General features: G+C 37.7%; 1 long non-coding RNA gene across 1 annotated transcript in view; it reads right to left on the reverse strand.

Annotated features, from left to right (window-relative positions):
• Positions 1 to 242: 242 nt before the first annotated feature.
• Positions 243 to 18506, reverse strand: part of LOC111567962 (uncharacterized) — an 81995-nt gene continuing 63731 nt past the window's right edge. The window contains exon 7 of the long non-coding RNA XR_008599399.1: positions 243 to 756. This is a non-coding gene — a long non-coding RNA (uncharacterized LOC111567962). The remainder of the gene's footprint in view (positions 757 to 18506) is intronic.

Below are 18506 nucleotides of genomic sequence, written 5' to 3' on the forward strand. Positions count from 1 at the left end.
ATATATATTATATATATATATATATATATATATATATATATATATATATATATATATATATATATATATATATATATATATATATATATATATATATATATATAAATGACCGAGAACTGCAGCCAAAACAAAAGAAACTAAATCCTGGATGGAGATGGTGTCGTAGATCCATTTATCTTAAGCAGCTTAATGTGATATCATCCTAGAATCCTTATCAAGAACTACAAAGTAGAACTGAAGCAAACATTCTATATTTTTAATAAAGTGAAAGCTTCATAGAAACGCCTCTCACATGAGTTCCCATGTACTTCCAAATGGTAGTCTTGCCTGTAAAAGCAAATTAAATGAGTAAAGGACCAAAAAATGGATATTTGGCCCACAGCGGTTAGTGGAAAAACATTAAGGAGGCATTGTGCCACCCCAGTGTGAGTAATAGTCTCAGCCTGGATGCTCCATAAAAACTAAACCACTGCTTTTCATTCTTCTGCTTCAGTCAAACTGAACCAGAATAACTGATAGATAATTCCACCTCCATGTCCAGTACGGTAGGCTATTTATCAGCTAACATACGTAGAGTCTGGAAATGTGTTCACCACATGGGAGAGAGCCAAATGAGGAGAAGAATATAAACACTGGAGTCATTCTGAAGCAGAAACAGCGATGGAGGGTCGTATTTAGTGAAGTCTGGCAGTCATCACTTTGATTCACCACATTTCAAAGCAACACGAGCTGCAGCGAGGCCGACTGCAGGTGCATCTGAGAAAATAAAACAGAGACGCAAAGTTATTTCATATGTCAAGGGTAACAGTCAGCTTTGACGAGGGTCGATTTTAACACAAACTCCAACCATAAATTCTGAGCAGAGACGAGTCGGTGGAGGCCTTGATTTATTTTCAGTCAGAGTGGTATGGAAAATCCTGGCAACATACGCTGAGCAGAGTCAAAGTGGAGAAGAGAGGAGCATAATCATGAGCTGCAGCGACCCAACATGAATGTCAAACATCAGGATTCAGCTAAACAGATATGACCCAGCAGTGTTCACAGGGTTGGACGAGTGCTTTGGGACCAAAAGAGGACATAACCCTCATTTATGTGAATGGTCTTAAAGAAAATATTAGAAGTTTTACTGATATATATGGAATCACTTTAGATATTTTTAGCATTTTTGGAAGATCCTTACTCATTTTTTGAAAATATTTACAAAAATATTCTTGCCAAATTTGGGGGATTTTTTAAAAAATAAAACTTTCAAGGGAAACTTTTAAGGAATTATTGTTATTTTCTTCCTGAAGGGTTTGCAAATTTTCATAAATTTGGGGATTTTTTTTGCTGAATTTTTTGGATTTTTTTCAGACAAGGAAACAATATTTTTTGGTGCCCGTAAATGAAGACAACAGGAGGGTTAAGGTAGTAAAGATGTTCTAAAACGGTTTGATGATAACACTGTTAGAACATTATGCCTGAACATGTTGCACTGAGAACATTCTTCCATTTGTCATCAGGTAACATTGTGAGAACGTTCTATGGATTCTATAACACGTTCCCTCAACATCCCTAAAGCATTCTCAGAACGTTGAAGCCAGAATGTTCCACTTTGGTTTGTATATCGCAGTAGAGGAACATCTTGTAAAGAACGTTCTGCCATCTGAATATCGAGAAAACAGTTTTTGGACATTGGTTTGAGAACATTTTTCCTGTTGTTCTACCTTTAACCTTCCTGTGGTCCTCATTTACGGGCACGAAAAAAATGTTTCCTTGTCTGAACAAAATCCAAAAATTCAGCAAAAAAATTCCCCAAATTTCTGAAAATTTGCAAAACCTTCAGGAAGAAAATTCCAATAATTCCTTATAAATGTCCCTTGATAGTTTTATTTAAAAAAAAAAACCTCCCAAATTTGGCAAGAAAATTCTTGTGAATATTTTCCAAAAATTAGTAAAAATCTTCCCAAAAAAATCCTAAAAATATCTAAAGTGATTCCATATATATCAGTAAAACTTCAGATATTTTCTTTAAGAACATTCACATAAAAATTACCAAAATCCAGCGAAATTTGCTGGATTTTGGTTGATTTTTTTCTAAATGTTCTTAGGAAACATTTTTAACATTTCTTTTTTTCCACCAAAAAATGTAAAAATTTCCCAAAAATGTTGAAAATGTGGACATCAGAAGTTTCACTGTGGAAATATATTTTTTTCCACATTTTCAAACTTTAAACCAGGTCAATTTTGACCCGCAGGACGACACAACAGTTAATAAATCACATGACAAGAACATTATAAAGTTTCCTGTACAAAAACATTTGAAAATGTTTCTTTAGTGTTGGTTTGAGAACGTTTCTCAATCACGTAGCCGAACCACATCCTCTGAATATCGACATAAACATTATATTAACTTTACAGGAACGTTACCGGGAAGAAAAATATTCTGAAAGCATTCTTTAAACATCTGTTTAAAACATTTCTTTGAAAAAATATTATTTGAACTTGCTGGTAATGTAATGCAACGTTGTAGGAATGTTCCCTGTCAGCTCAGCTTATGAGACAAATAAAGGCTTCGTCAGTGATTACTATAAGATTAGTAGAAATAACTAGTATAGATAATTGTGGATATGACATATTTAGAAAAATGCAAAAAAAAAAATTGTTAAAATATGTCAAAAAATGACACAAACAAAAACAACATTTTGACAAATTTAAATTCTCAAATAATTAATTTCAAACAATTTAAATTCTACTAATTTCTATTTATTTTGTACATATTAGGCAAAAATAAAAGTCTGTAAAAATATTCTATTCAACTCCGTTCTAACATGTGTAACACAGTGTTTTAGTGTCTTTTTTCTTTGTTTGTGTCGTTTCCAGCCAAAAAAACCCTTTTGGTCAAATCAAATTTTTGGTTTTGTGTGAATAATTTGGGGCCCAGGTGCAGGTAGACCAGACAGTTTCACGATGGTTTAAAGCGTTCAGTACAATTCAGTTGTTTTTTTTTTGGAATATCAGACACTAGAGTAAAACCATGAAATAAACTTTTTATGTCAGAAGGATTTGTGTTGATGGAATAATCGTGCTTTGCCACAGTGGATGCTTTTAAAAGGTTTATTCCTTCTTTGTAATGTTCTATTTTTCATGAGATGGTTTTGTCTGTTCTACAATTCAACTCAAGAAAAAACATTTCTCTGGGTTTTTGTCTCTTTAGAGGAGACGCATCACTCTTCTTTTTAAAGGTTAGTCGTGGATAATAGCGTATAGGTGTGCTTTAAATGTCAACGGTTTCTAATGAAAGGAATAGAAATTCAAATTAAAGCCATTAAGCCCAGCAGCTCTTTGTTGGCCAAACCTGCTGCAGTTCACAGCTCCGAGTTTGTGCACGAACGACTCCATCTCTGGGTCATTTCACCAATATGGAGCATTTCTGCACTCCAAAGCCATGCATGTATATCGGAGCACAATACTTGAAAGAGAAAAAAGCCTTTCCTGGGGAATATTAGGCTGAAGGGAGGTGTAATTTGTAAAAATTGTCATTTGGAATGAATTTGACAGGGGAGGATAATGCAGTCTCCAGAGCCGACTGCCCATCTTTCCCCCTCTTCTCCGATAGACTCCGTCTTGTGAAGGCAGATGCTTCCTTAACATCCCAGCAGGAGCCTCCTGCTTGGAGACGCTAGGCTAACAAACCGAATAGCGTAAACACAGACTTCAAAACGAATACTTGATGCTGTGCGAGTTTCGCCACGTTGCCCCGCTTTGAGCTGTAGCCACTGAGATATGTTTAAAGAAGCCAACTGTAGAGGCTCTGGAGGGTTTTTATGAGTAAATATTTAGAGATTTTTGTGAGAACCCCGTTGATACATTAAAATTGTAAATATGCAGCCAGGAATAAAGTGGATTTAGAGCATGGTACAGCTAACCGAACATGCTGACACCCTGTTGTCGTTTCTCCAGATGAGGCTGGTTTGTTTTATGTCGCTGGTTGGTTTGAGGATTGTTTGACTCCTACATCTCTAACATTAAGATGGAACTATGATGGGGCTCTAACTGAATACAACTTCTTAGATTATCAGTTTTCTATCAATTATAGGTCTTATAGTGGGTCCAGACTGCAAGAGTTTCAGGCCAATCCTCCTCCATCTCCTCTCCCAACAGTCAGAAGAAAGATCTGGTCCAGGATCTTGGTCTGAACCAACGTTCATCCCAGATTATTTGGTAATAAGAGGTTGAGTAGCATTTTAAATTAATTTTGACAAAGCAAAACGGCCGATAAGATCAGCACTTCAAAAATAAAATCATCTTCAAACAACTCCAGACAGATTACAGCTATTATTAGCTGACTTTGGATCAAATGTTGTTGAACGTTGTTGAGTTTCTCTGGGGAAATCAGAGTAGAACTCAGGTTGTGTGGCAGTAAACCGTCTCCATGTGATGTGGTTGAAAGCTTCTGAGTTGGTTTGAGGATTGTTTGATGCTACATCTCGGAGATTAAGATGGAACTATGATGGGGCTCCAACTGAATACAATTACTTAGATTTTAGTTTTCTATCAATTATGGGTCTTACAGTGGGTCCAGACTACAAGAGTTTCAGGCCAATCCTCCTCCATCTCCTCTCCCAACAATCTGAAGAGAGATCTGGTCCAGGATCTTGGTCTGAACCAACGTTCATCCCAGGTATTTTTTATTTTTTTTATGAGTAAATATTTAGAGATTTTTGTGAGAACCCTGTTGATTCATTAAAATTGTAACTATGCAGCCAGGAATAAAGTGGATTTAGAGCGTGGTACAGCTAACCGAACATGCTGACACCCTGTTGTCCTCCCTCCAGATGAGGCTGGTTTGTTTTATGCTGCTGTCCTGAATGGATGGCTTTCTATCGCCGGTAATGAGCACCATCGAGATGAGGTGAAGTCACTTTAGGGGCTGTCTGGGCAACACATGCAGCCTTCCCAAGATGTACGACCGCAAGCTGCCTCCCCTCCTGGCTCACCTCCCACCTTCCTCCCCGAAGCTCTTGTGGTTAAGGGCCTTCTTCCTGCCAGAGGAGGCCGACTGTTGCTGTTGGAATTGCCACGGCCACTTAAAGGGCTTCTCTCAATCAACGGGGAGACTGCATCTCCTTAAACGGGGCTCGGGGATCACTGGAAAAACACCAAACAAGAAGCAACACCTAATCTCGCATGCTCCACGCTCTCCAGTTCAGAAAAATGCATTCAATTTATACTGACAAATAGGGAAGAGATTTCTTTAAGTGTTTCATTTTGATAGTAGGTGGCCAATTTTGTGAGTATATTTTCCTCTCCCGTCTCCAAGCGAAGCAGGAACCCGTGGCCACATGGGTGTAGCGTAATGTTTTCTCCATGATGGATGATCATTTACCTTCAGCGGAGGCCGGTGGGCTGGGCTCCATGCTACCACGCTATATGCTAACGCTGCACAGACTGACAATGAAATGGAGAGTGCCATATTGCAATATTGGAAAAAAGGGAGAGGGAGGAGAGATACACAGCTCTCCAACAGGGAAGCAAAACACTGCAATCTGTTCTGGCAGAACAGACTGAAGCGATTACAGCGAGGAAAATATTCAGTTTGGGTTTTTTTTTCTTTCCCTCCTCCTCCTCTCAGCCTCATCTGTCATGGAGTGCATGAATGCTCTGACCAGAGTGAGAAGGAGATGAGACGCAACAGGCGCTGGAAAAACATGCCGCGATGTTTGTAGCATCTAGAATCACTCTTGGTTTTATGAATTATATCCGTCAGGAAGCAAAACAGCCGATGATGAGATTAGCACTTGGAAAATAAAATCATCTCCAAACAACTCCAGACAGAAAGCAGCTATTATTAGCTGACTTTGGATCCAATATTGTTGATTGTTGCTGATTTTTTTTTGTTTTGTTTTTGTTTTGGGGCTTTTTTACTCCTACATCTCTAACAATAAGATTGAACTATGATGGGGCTCCAGTTGAATACAATTACTTAGATTATTAGTTTTTTTTTTTTTTTTTTTTTATCAATTATGGGTTTTATAGTGGGTCTAGACTACAAGAGTTTCAGAAGAGAGATCCGGTCCAGGATCTTGGTCTGAACCAATTATCTGGTAATGTGATGTTTGTAGCATCTAGAATCATCCTTGGTTTTATGAATTATATCTGTGAGGAAGCAAAACAACCGATGATAAGATCAGCAGCTGATGAATAAAATCATCTCCAAACAACTCCAGACAGAAAGCAGCTATTATTAGCTGACTTTGGATCAAATTTATGAGTTTTTCTGGTGGCATCAGAATAGAACTGAGGTCACGTGACAGTAAATCATCCCCATGGGGAAAAACCTGGTTGGGAACTTTTTAGTTGGGCTTTGAGTCAGAGATTGTTTTGATTGCTGTTGTTTTGTGTCTCATTTTTGTTGTTGTTGTTTTTTTTTTTTGTCTGACTTGTGCCATCTTTTTTTGTCGCTTTCTCATTTTGGTAATATTTTGTTCTTTTTTTTGTTGTTTTTTGTCTTATTTTTGTCAGTTTGTGTTTTGCTTTATTCGTTGTTTTGTGTATCATTTTTGTTGTTTTGGGGTTTTTTTCTCTTGCTTTTGTTGTTATAGTCTAGTTTTTTGACATTTCGTTTTTCGCTTTTGACAATTTTATCTTGTTTGTGTCGCATCTTTTTGTCGCTTTGTAACTTTTGTCAATTTTTTTGTCTTTTTGTTTTGTTTCATGTCATATTTTGTCATTTTGTTTTCTCTCAATGCACAGTATGAATAGTATTAATCTCCATTTAGTTTCCATCTGTTTCCCCATGAGATCACATGCGGTGATGCTCTGCTCTCTATGGAACATGAACCTTCACATCCTGCAGTGTGATGCACCATTATTTTCACATCTTGTAGTATGTGAATGTCTGGGATTAGAGAGAGGAATATCTGTGAAACCAATATTCGGTGTTTTGAAACTGTCAGAATCAGCTAGGACTGTAAAATTTTTGAGCTCAGTATTTATAGGCTTTTACAAAATCAGATTTTCACGCCAAAATATTTCACAATAATGATATTATTAGGATATCTAGGGAAAATTTGTAAAATCCATCAGGCAAACTCATCTTTAACTTGTGAAACAGGAAGTTCTGCACTGGATCAAAAAAAAAAAAAAAAGTAAGGATTTTACTAGTATTCAGCAGAGAAGAAAAAATAATGTCTGCCCCACTTCTTATTGGGGTGACTCACATCCTGAAGAAGACTCTGATTCATACCACACTGGTTTATCCATGTAGAATAAAGGATATTTATATTTAAAATCAGAGTGCCTCGGATGCTCTGCTGGCAGATACGAAGGATTTCCATTGAGAAGATTTGGGATATTATCGCTTTATCTTTCTTTACTGTCTGTTTTGTCTCTTTTTTGGCAAATTAATCACAAAATATGAATGAGGGGAGCTGGAGAGACGTCTGTAACCATAACTGTACTGCATGTTGTTCCTATGTGAGTGTTTTTTGTCAATACCTGCAAGTCGCAGCTGTTTCTGTTGACTACGAAGAATTAAAGACTTCAGAGACATCTGTTAAGGACAAATAGTTAACAACAGTAAAGGTACTTTTAGGACAAAAACCTCAAAAGTGTTAACGACAACAAACTTTTCAAAAAATAGCTGTAATTGCAGAAAATGTATCGCAGTTTGTTGGAAGGAGCGTAATCCCCTGTTGTTTCAGATGTTTTAATGAGTTTCTATTCTGTGCTGCATATTTAAAATGATGTATAATTTAAGGACAACCCCAGTGAATTCAGTAAAGTTTGTTGTGCTTTTTAAGAAATAAACAAAAATCTGATCAAGTTGCTAAAAGGATGAGTTGAAAAGAGGAAACAGTAGTATTATTTTGTTGTTTTGGTTCCGTATTTCATCATTTTTCCTACTTCTTGAGGCTATGTTTGCTGTTATTGAATTGTAATTTTGTTTGCTTTTTTAACTGCAAAGGGAATTGATATTTTTGGTCTTTCAGGAACACAAAATCTGAAATATTGTCATGAAATCATATGTATACTGTAAAAAAATGTTTTTACGGTAAAATTCCAGCAGCTACGGTCACCAGAACGCTACCGCAAAATTACGGTAATACATTTTCTACATTTACAGTAAAGAAACATATTGATATTGTTGATTTTAGGGTTAAAAACATGCTTCATTCCATATTTTACTGTAAAAATAAGTTTCAACCTTTAAAAATTTAAAAATTTACATGAAAATACCATATAAAATGAAGTGTGTGTAATTTAATATAAATATTACAGTATTTTTCCATCATCAGCACAACAGTTAGTGTATTTAACACTTAACGTGTATTTTTAGTAAAAATTGCAGCTAAAGCTGTCATAAATATTCAAATCTGTTAGTAACACAAAAGTACATCAATCCGACCGGTAACAAACTGTATTTTTTCATGTAATAAACGATGACATTGCTGGGAATTTACTGTGGAAAAACTGGATTCTGTTTGAAAATTAAATGCAAAAATTACAGTATTGTTCTACATATTACAGCATTTTTCCATTAACCCTCCTGTTGTCCTCATTTATGGGCACCAAAAAATATTGTTTCCTTGTCTGAAAAAAATCAAAAAATTCAGCCAAAAAAATTCCCCAAATTTCTGAAAATTTACAAAACCTTCAAGAAGAAAATTCCAATAATTCCTTAAAAGTTTCCCTAAAAAGTTTTATTTAAAAAAAAAAAAAAAATCCCCCAAATTTGGTCAGAAAATTCTTGTAAATATTTTTTAAAAATTTGTTAAAATCTTCCAAAAAAAATCCTAGAATCTAGAATATCTAAAGTGATTACATATACATTATCTTCTTTAAGAACATTCAGAATTTTTTTGGGTGAATGTTCTTAAAGAAACGTGTTTAACATTTCCTTTTTCTACCAAAAATGTAAAAAATTTCCCAAAAATGTTGAAAATGTGGACATCAGAAGTTTTACTGTGAAAATATTGTTTTTTTCCACATTTTCAGACCTTAAAATGGGTCAATTTGACCCGCAGGACGACACGAGGGTTAGAAACTGTGCAGTAATTGGGAAATGTATTTTTTCAAGAGGAAAAAAAATCTAAAAAAGACACACTTTTCTCCTGATTAATTTATTTACGGTGATTCAGGGTTAAATAAACTGCATCAAACTCTTTTAGAGTTTACAGATTTTTCCGTTTTTTTTCTGGTTTGACAGTTTTTCACCGTAAAATTCAAACATTTTTTACAGTGTAACTTTGTTCCTACTTTCAGTCAGCTTTCTCCTCACATTTCCCTTCTGTCGTAATCCCACGAAGACCATAAATATGAAAGAAATGATCACATGACATGCTGAGTTTTGAACACAGCAACACGTTGAGCTTTGAGTGAAAGCAACAAGTGCAGGGCCCCATTGATGCTGCAAGGCATTCTGGGAAACACAGTTAAAGCAGGGGTAGAGGAGGTAGTTTGAGGTTGGGTGGTTGCCCTAAAAATAAAACTCCCAAAATACACAGGACATGAAAACCCGACGATGATATGATGCCTGGGATGCACCCGTCTCTCCTGACAGGCTTTCCTGGCTGTTTTCCCCTCTAGAAATGCATAAATGTGAAAATATTTTTCCACGGTTCCAGCGCTTATCACTGTGACACTCGGGCCAGACAGCCTGAGGTGCTCCCAGCCATTTCACTGGTATTTTTGAAGTAGTGTGAAGTAAAGATGATGCCATTATGCAGCCATATGTTCCATTTGAACACAAAGACTGAATTCAAATATAGCCCCATCTTTGTTTCCATCCTGATACAATTCCCTTTGATGCAATATGCGCCCAAAACCGAGCTGGCAGTTTATCTTTGGCACATTTATGATATTCAGAAGCTTCTGCCAAACTGGGGGAAAAAAAACTAATTATACCAGAAGTGGCTACAGAACAGAATGCTGATGTCAGAGCAGCTAAACATCTGTATGAACCTGAACACACCACAGCTAAACATCTGGATGATCACACCACAGCTAAACATCTGTATGAACACAACACAGCTAAACATCTGTATGAACCTGAACACACCACAGCTAAACATCTGTATGAACACACCACAGCTAAAAATCTGTATGAACACGGCACCTCCACGTGAACCTGAACACACCACAGCTAAACATCTGTATGAACACGGCACCTCCATGTGAACCTGAACACACCACAGCTAAACATCTGTATGAACACGGCACCTCCGCGTGAACCTGAACACACCACAGCTAAACATCTGTATGAACACGGCACCTCCACGTGAACCTGAACACACCACAGCTGATCATCTGTATGAACATGGCACCTCCGCGTGAACCTGAACACACCACAGCTAAACATCTGTATGAACACGGCACCTCCACGTGAACCTGAACACACCACAGCTGATCATCTGTATGAACACGGCACCTCCGCATGAACCTGAACACACCACAGCTAAACATCTGTATGAACATGGCACCTCCACGTGAACTTGAACACATCACACCTAAACATCTGTATGAAAGCGGCACAGCTAAACATCTGTATGAACATGGCACCTCCACTGGAACCTGAACAAACCACAGCTAAACATCTGTATGAACATGGCACCTCCATGTGAACCTGAACACACCACAGCTAAACATCTGTATGAACATGGCACCTCCATGTGAACCTGAACACACCACAGCTAATCATCTGTATGAACACGGCACCTCCGCATGAACCTGAACACACCACAGCTAAACATCTGTATGAACACGGCACCTCCATGTGAACCTGAACACACCACAGCTAAACATCTGTATGAACACGGCACCTCCACGTGAACCTGAACACACCACAGCTGATCATCTGTATGAACACGGCACCTCCGCATGAACCTGAACACACCACAGCTAAACATCTGTATGAACATGGCACCTCCACGTGAACTTGAACACATCACACCTAAACATCTGTATGAAAGCGGCACAGCTAAACATCTGTATGAACACGGCACCTCCACTGGAACCTGAACAAACCACAGCTAAACATCTGTATGAACATGGCACCTCCATGTGAACCTGAACACACCACAGCTAAACATCTGTATGAACATGGCACCTCCATGTGAACCTGAACACACCACAGCTAATCATCTGTATGAACACGGCACCTCCGCATGAACCTGAACACACCACAGCTAAACATCTGTATGAACATGGCACCTCCACGTGAACTTGAACACATCACACCTAAACATCTGTATGAAAGCGGCACAGCTAAACATCTGTATGAACACGGCACCTCCACTGGAACCTGAACAAACCACAGCTAAACATCTGTATGAACATGGCACCTCCATGTGAACCTGAACACACCACAGCTAAACATCTGTATGAACATGGCACCTCCATGTGAACCTGAACACACCACAGCTAATCATCTGTATGAACACGGCACCTCCGCATGAACCTGAACACACCACAGCTAAACATCTGTATGAACACGGCACCTCCATGTGAACCTGAACACATCACACCTAAACATCTGTATGAAAGCGGCACAGCTAAACATCTGTATGAACACGGCACCTCCACGTGAACCTGAACACATCACAGCTAAACATCTGTATGAACACGGCACCTCCACGTGACATGAAAAAACAACACAGGAGCACGTCAGACAGAGAAATGACGCATTAATTCCCCACGGTCCATTACAATGCATTACTCCTCTCCAGCAGTTATTTATTCCTGCCTTGTAATTAGACTCGCCTGCAAAAAAAAGTCGATTTGTTTACCCTGATGTTTCTTCCTCATTATGTCTGGAATACGTCCTCCAGAGAATTACTCTGCATATAGCCTCCAGAGTACAGGGGTAGCCGGGGTTGTTTTCAGTGCTGATGGATAGTTCTTCCTTTGTTCTTGTACAGAAACAATGTTCGTTTTTTAGTTTTTCCATCAGCAGCCGAGGCACGGTCATTTGCAAAATCAACCAAAATCCAGTGGATTTTGGTTGATTTTTTTGTGAATGTTCTTAAGAAACATTTTTAACATTTCTTTTTTCCACCAAAAAATGTTCAAAAATTTCCCAAAAATGTTGAAAATGAGGACATCAGAATTTTCACTGTGAAAATATTTTTTTCTCCACATTTTCAAACTTTAAAACGGGTCAATGTTGACCGGCAGGACAACATGAGGGTTACAGAACATCTACTTGTTATTTTTCCTGTATTTTCTCAGTTAAAGCAGTCTAGATTTTCAGTAACACTAAAGGAGGAGGTGATAGGCAGATCGCCGGCTGTCTAACACGTCGGGCCTTGCTGGAAATCACACGTCTCTGGCTGGTGTTACTCGCAGCTCGTCTCAGCAGGATCCTTGTTAACGGGATAGCGCCTCCAAATCTGCTCCTGCAACACCTCCCAGCTCGGGTCATTACTGCCGACGCCCGGCCGGATCAGAACACGAAGCATTTCCTCCAATCAGGCAGAAACGCACGGAGGGGACGTACAACAACAACAGCCTGAAATGACATGCAGAGAGAGGTGAAGCTCTGGTGCTATGGCAGGCGGGCTGCAGATGAATAGATCTGGTGTGATGCTACGAACACACCCAGCCCATGTGTGACTGTGCAATTACAGCACATTTACTGCACCAGCTGCTGCATAAATCGAGGCGTTTGTGCAGCGTGGTGTGACAAACGCTCCCAGGAGACTGAGCGGTTGCTGGCTTTGAAGGTGAAATATAGCAGAAATATATTCACACTTGAAATTGTGTTAAGAGAATATTAAGTCTCTGGTACAATTGAACGTTGCAGGAATACTATATGGAATAACGTCAGTCTCGTAAAATTTCAGGAGGATAAGTTGATCTGAGCAAAGGATCAGATGAAAAATCAGGTTAATGTGGATAAATTAGGATTAAATATGGCGGGAAAATGTCTGGATTAGTTGTCTGTCATAAAAAAATAGAACAATGTTGGGTTTTCTCCAGAAAACAATATAGTAGCGGTTGTATACCTCCTTCCATCTCCTAATTAAATGCATAAATATCTAATTTAGATAAACTATTTAAGTTGCTAACATTATTTTAATGTGTTGGATTGACATAATAAGGTTGGTAATTCAAGTTTACATTAGCTGATTTGAAACTAAATTCAAGTTGAAGCTGTTTAACCCTCCTGTTGTCCTCATTTACGGGCACCAAAAAATATTGTTTCCTTGTCTGAAAAAAATCCAAAAATTCAACAAAAAAATTCCCCAAATTTCTGAAAATTTGCAAAACCTTCAGGAAGAAAGTTCCCATAATTCCTTAAAAGTTTGTCTGAAAAGTTTTATTTTTAAAAAAGTTCCCAAATTTGGCAAGAAAATTCTTGTAAATATTTTCAAAAAATTAGTAAAAATCTTCCAAAAAAATCCTAAAAATATCTAAAGTGATTCCATATATATCAGTAAAACTTCTAATATTTTCTTAAGAACATTCACATGAAAATCTTTTTTTTATGTGAATGTTCTTAAAGAAACTTTTTAAAACATTTTTTTCCACCAAAAAATGTTCAAAAATGTTGAAAATGTGGACATCAGAAGTTTCACTGTGAAAATATTTTTTTCTCCACATTTTCAAACTTTAAAACGGGTCAGTTTGACCCAAAGAACGACACCAGGGTTAAAAAATTAGTGTGATAACCTAATTTTTCTTTCTTTCTCTCAACTTGCCTGGACAGTTTCAGATGGTTAGGATTAAGAAGAATTAATTCTGACTGTAGTGGGATAAATTAATTCCACTAATTCATAACAGTTTGTTGGTTGAACAGAATTTTATCAGAATCTGTCATAACTCAACAAGATTGGTTTTTGTTGTTCAGGACAAACATTATTTTTAGAGCGCTCTTGGCTTTCTGTGCCGCTTCGTGAACAGTTTAATTACTTTGTGGACTCCCTATAATCCATTCCAAAGCTACAATAATTCAACAATAAGCTGTCAAAACAGGGAGACCAGTGACAGTAAAATACAAACACGGTGCCAAGAAATTAGCATACAATAACACTGAAGTATATCCCTTTAAAAAGCCCATATTATGCACATTTATGGGCTTATGATTGCATTTATGGGATTTACTATAATATGTTTACATGCTTTAATGCTCAGAAAGCACTTTATATTTGGTAATACTGCAAATAACTGCAGCACTCCCTCTGCATCCGTCTGAAATGCTTCGTTTTTGCTCCCGTCTCTTTAACCCTGGTGTCGTCCTGCGGGTCAAAATTGACCTGGTTTAAAGTTTGAAAATGTGGGAAAAAATAAAATATTTTTACAGTGAAACTTCTGATGTCCACATTTTCAACATTTTTGGGAAATCTTTGAACAATTTTGGTGAAAAACAGAAATGTTAAAAATGTTTCTTAAGAACATTCACATAAAAATCAACCAAAATCCAGTGAATTTAACTGGATTTTGGTTGATTTTTATGCGAATGTTCTTAAAGAAAATATTAGAAGTTTTACTGATATATCTGTAATCACTTTAGATATTTTTAGGATTTTTTGGAAGATTTTTACTCATTTTTTGAAAATATTTACAAGAATTTTCTTGCCAAATTTGGGCGATTTTTTAAAAATAAAACTTTTCAGGGAAACTTTTAAGGAATTATTGGAATTTTCTTCCTGAAGGTTTTGCAAATTTTCAGAAATTTGGGGAATTTTTTTTGCTGAATTTTTGGATTTTTTTCAGACAAGGAAACCATTTTTTTTGTGCCCATAAATGAGGACAACAGGAGGGTTAAGGCCTCTCTGGTCAGACAAAAATGAGGCAACGTTGGTTATTTACTGTAACCTCAGATCTCAGGAATATAGAGATTTAGCTTTTGTTTTAGTGTTTATAGTGAGGAAACTGCTCAGTCTTTGTTTGAGGGCCAAACTAGCTACTAGGCAGGAGCGTGTTGATGTTGATACGTAGCAGAAGAAAAGCCTGGAGTTCAACCAAGGTGTTTCAGGTAAAGATCAGCATTGTTTTCTATTTGTCATATAAATTAACAGACCGGCACTAAAAAGCTATCCAGCACATTGAAGCTAAAAGAAAACCCAGCAAAAAAGCAGAAGATGGGCTCTTTAATGCCTGATTATTATAAAATTAGCTACACAGCAGTGTAGACATGCTGTAACACTGATTATTCAGAAGGTTGCATGACTTCTCCTGGGTTCAGGGATTTAGCCCTCCAACCTTGGACCAAACGCCGACCTCCAGAGCTGAAAAATGAAGCCAACAGAAAGTGCCAAAAACCGCCGTTCCTTCAACAGCTCCAAAAGCAAGCCAATCCCCGTAGACATCCGATGTTAAAAAGAGCAACTTTACAGCAGAAAGAAGCAACAAACAGGCCCCATCCTGCTCATGACAACTGACTGACTGTTTAACTCGTGGGTTTCAGTTGTTTTAGGGCTTAAAGTTCATGAACCAGAGATGTTTGCACAGTTCGCCTCAGCTCCAGTCTTTACTCCAATTCTTTACCCATTTTTGGACTAATCAAGTTAGAAGGCGTCGGGAAACACATTCAGGCTGGATTCCATGTTGCATACTTTGTTTTACTGTAAGTACAGAAGACAGCTGTCTTCACCGAATACGAACTGTTCCATGCAGAAAGTGTCCCATTATGATGAAGAAACACCACTTCATCATCATAATGCATATGCTGCTACCATCATCAGGACCTGGAGGAGTTTGTTGAGGTTTCAATGTTTATTATTAACCAAAACCAGAAATTGGAGAGAAACTTTCCAACTGTCCCTGAATGAATCATCTGTAACTCCTGGTTCCGTCAGAAAACTTCACCAAACCTCAGCTTCAAATTGGAATATTTCTTTAAAATCAAATCAAACCAACCAGCAGGTCTGAAAGGTGTTTTATCTTTTTTCATGCAAAAAAGCAGCAAATACATCATTTATCAAAAGCAGAAACTATGGACTGGGTCTTGAATAAATTATCTGTAGCAAACTGTTGCATCTGAAAATGCACAATCCAAGGTGGAGTACAACCGGAGAATGTAAACAAAGCCGTCTGATAGTGCTGCATGACAGCGTATTCATCCGCTCCGCGCACCAACTAGTTCCATGTAACCAGTTCTGATGTAACGCTGTAGGTCGAGGATGTCATAAACCGAGGACCTCCTGTGTGCTTTTACTTTTTTGCTAAAGTAAAAGCAGAATATTCTCCTGACTTTGAGCCGCTCTTTGTTCTTCTTCACAACAGAAGTAATTACGCGGCTGCAATGACATGAAATCAACCCAGACTGTTACCTAAACTCTGAGCACAGAAACTCTCCTGACTTCATCACCTCACAGGGGAGTTTGTTCAGTCGCCTCCTTCCACCGCTGACATCCTCTGTGACACTTTGCTGCCAATTAAGCCGTTCAGAACCCCAGAGGGAGGATTGGACTCATAAAGAGCCTGGATGCTGCCGTCACTTGTTGGAAAACACATTTTTTTTCCTCTCTGCTGAGGTCTTTTAGGAACATCTCTGCTCCTTCTGTTCCACATTAGTGTGATCAGAGCAGCAGATCCTTCTTCTGACAACAAAACTCCCTCCAGCAGCTTAAGCAGAGCTGTTATGAAGTGTGTATGTATTTTTAAGATCAGCTTTGCTAATTCATGCTCTGGAAATTTCTTAATTATTGAAGCAGCCCTCAGTGAGAGTCATAAACAGAAGTCACCAAGAGGGAGAAAATCCTCGTTCCTGTGAAGCACAAAGAGAATATTTCAGCATGTCGGTCTGATCTTTAAAACGTCAGGACTTGATGCTGTTGAATCAGTCGGTGGTGTTCAAGAACCGACACCGGCTGACATGAGCTGTCATTACAGCTGCAACAGATGGAGGGATAGGGACGACTTAGTTCTGCATCTGAAACTTTTTTCAATATTTTGGAAATTATTTTTTAATAGAGAAGATTCAGCATCACCAGAATACGTTTGTTACACTGAATATTCTGACATTTTCTGTTGCTGTAATTCTAGTCGGGAGGTTAAGCCCAAAAAATAGGCTTTTGGCTTCAAGTCATGATGCAAAGGTCCCCTTTGGTATGGAAGTACCTTAGGGTCATACAACTAAATTTATCCTAAGACACAAGTGAGATCACGCTTTGTATTGGAAATAAACAAATGTTTTCAAAAATGGCCGCCAATGCGCCGAAAATATTCTAGAGCCCATATCTTTGCTGCTGTTATAGGTATAATGACACATTTGGTGTCAAAGTGTACATTTTTGGGGTCAAGGAATCCAATAAAATAGATTTCAAGTTTAAAATACCAACAGTTTTTCCCTTACCATGGCAACTGGGGGTAAATATGCACATTTCACATCAAAAATTGTGTCATCAGTGACTTTACTTATCTTTTCCTTCAAAAAGTTTTGTATTTAAGCAGTGCAGCTACTTCTGTACATTACATTTGTCCTAAGTAGCATGAGATTTCAGCTGGTCAGGAGTAGTATATGCCTAGATGCACCAGGGGCTGTAACAGCTGTAGCAGCTGTTGAAGGTCAAAGGTGACAGACTGACACTTTCAGGTTCGTATGACTTTCTCATTGAATAGAAAAAAAATTTTAAGGTTAGATAATTAGTAATTAGCTAGCTAGTAAATGGTTAGCTACATTACAACTAGCTAGCGACTAACTAGTTAGCTTCATTAATATTGAAGCAAGCACATAGCCTACATTTTGCTAGCTAGTTAGTTAGCTTCATTATTATACATATATACACAAATGAATTGCACTTTAGCTTATTGCACATGACAGTTTGCTAACTGTCATTAAGTGAGTTTGTGTGGTCTGTTGGAAGATGATTAGAAAGTCTGATACCAGCAGGAAGGAAGGACCTGTCGTAACACTCCTTCACACACTTGGAGTCATGCAGTCTGTCACTAAGGCCAGCAGGAAACCACTTCCATACCAAAGGGGACCTTTGCATCATGATTTGAAGTCAAAAGTCACTTAACCTCCCTACTATTGAGTTAAACACCTAAAAGGACGGTACAGACTTTAACCCTCCTGTTGTCTTCATTTAGGAGCACAAAAAAGTATTGTTTCCTTGTCTGAAAAAAATCCTAAAATTCAGCCAAAAAATTCAACAAATTTCTGAAAATTTGCAAAACCTTCAGGAAGAAAATTCCAGTAATTCCTTAAAAGTTTCCCTTAAAAGTTTTATTTGAAAAAAATCCCCCAAATTTGGCAAGAAAATTCTTGTAAATACTTAATACTTAATACTAAAGTGATTCCATATATATCAGTAAAACTTCTAATATTTTCTTTACGAATATTCACATAAAATCAACCAAATCCAGCAAAATTCACTGGATTTTGGTTGATTTTTATGTGAATGTTCTTCTGAAACATTTTTAACATTTCTTTTTTCCACCAAAAATGTTCAAAGATTTCCCAAAAATGTTGAAAATGTGGACACCAGAAATTTCATTGTGAAAATATATTTTTCCACATTTTCAAACTTTAAAACGGGTCAATTTTGACCCACAGGACGACACGAGGGTTAAAACAA

The sequence above is a fragment of the Amphiprion ocellaris genome, chromosome 1 (assembly GCF_022539595.1).
Source record: "Amphiprion ocellaris isolate individual 3 ecotype Okinawa chromosome 1, ASM2253959v1, whole genome shotgun sequence".
NCBI classification, from domain to species: Eukaryota; Metazoa; Chordata; class Actinopteri; family Pomacentridae; genus Amphiprion; species Amphiprion ocellaris.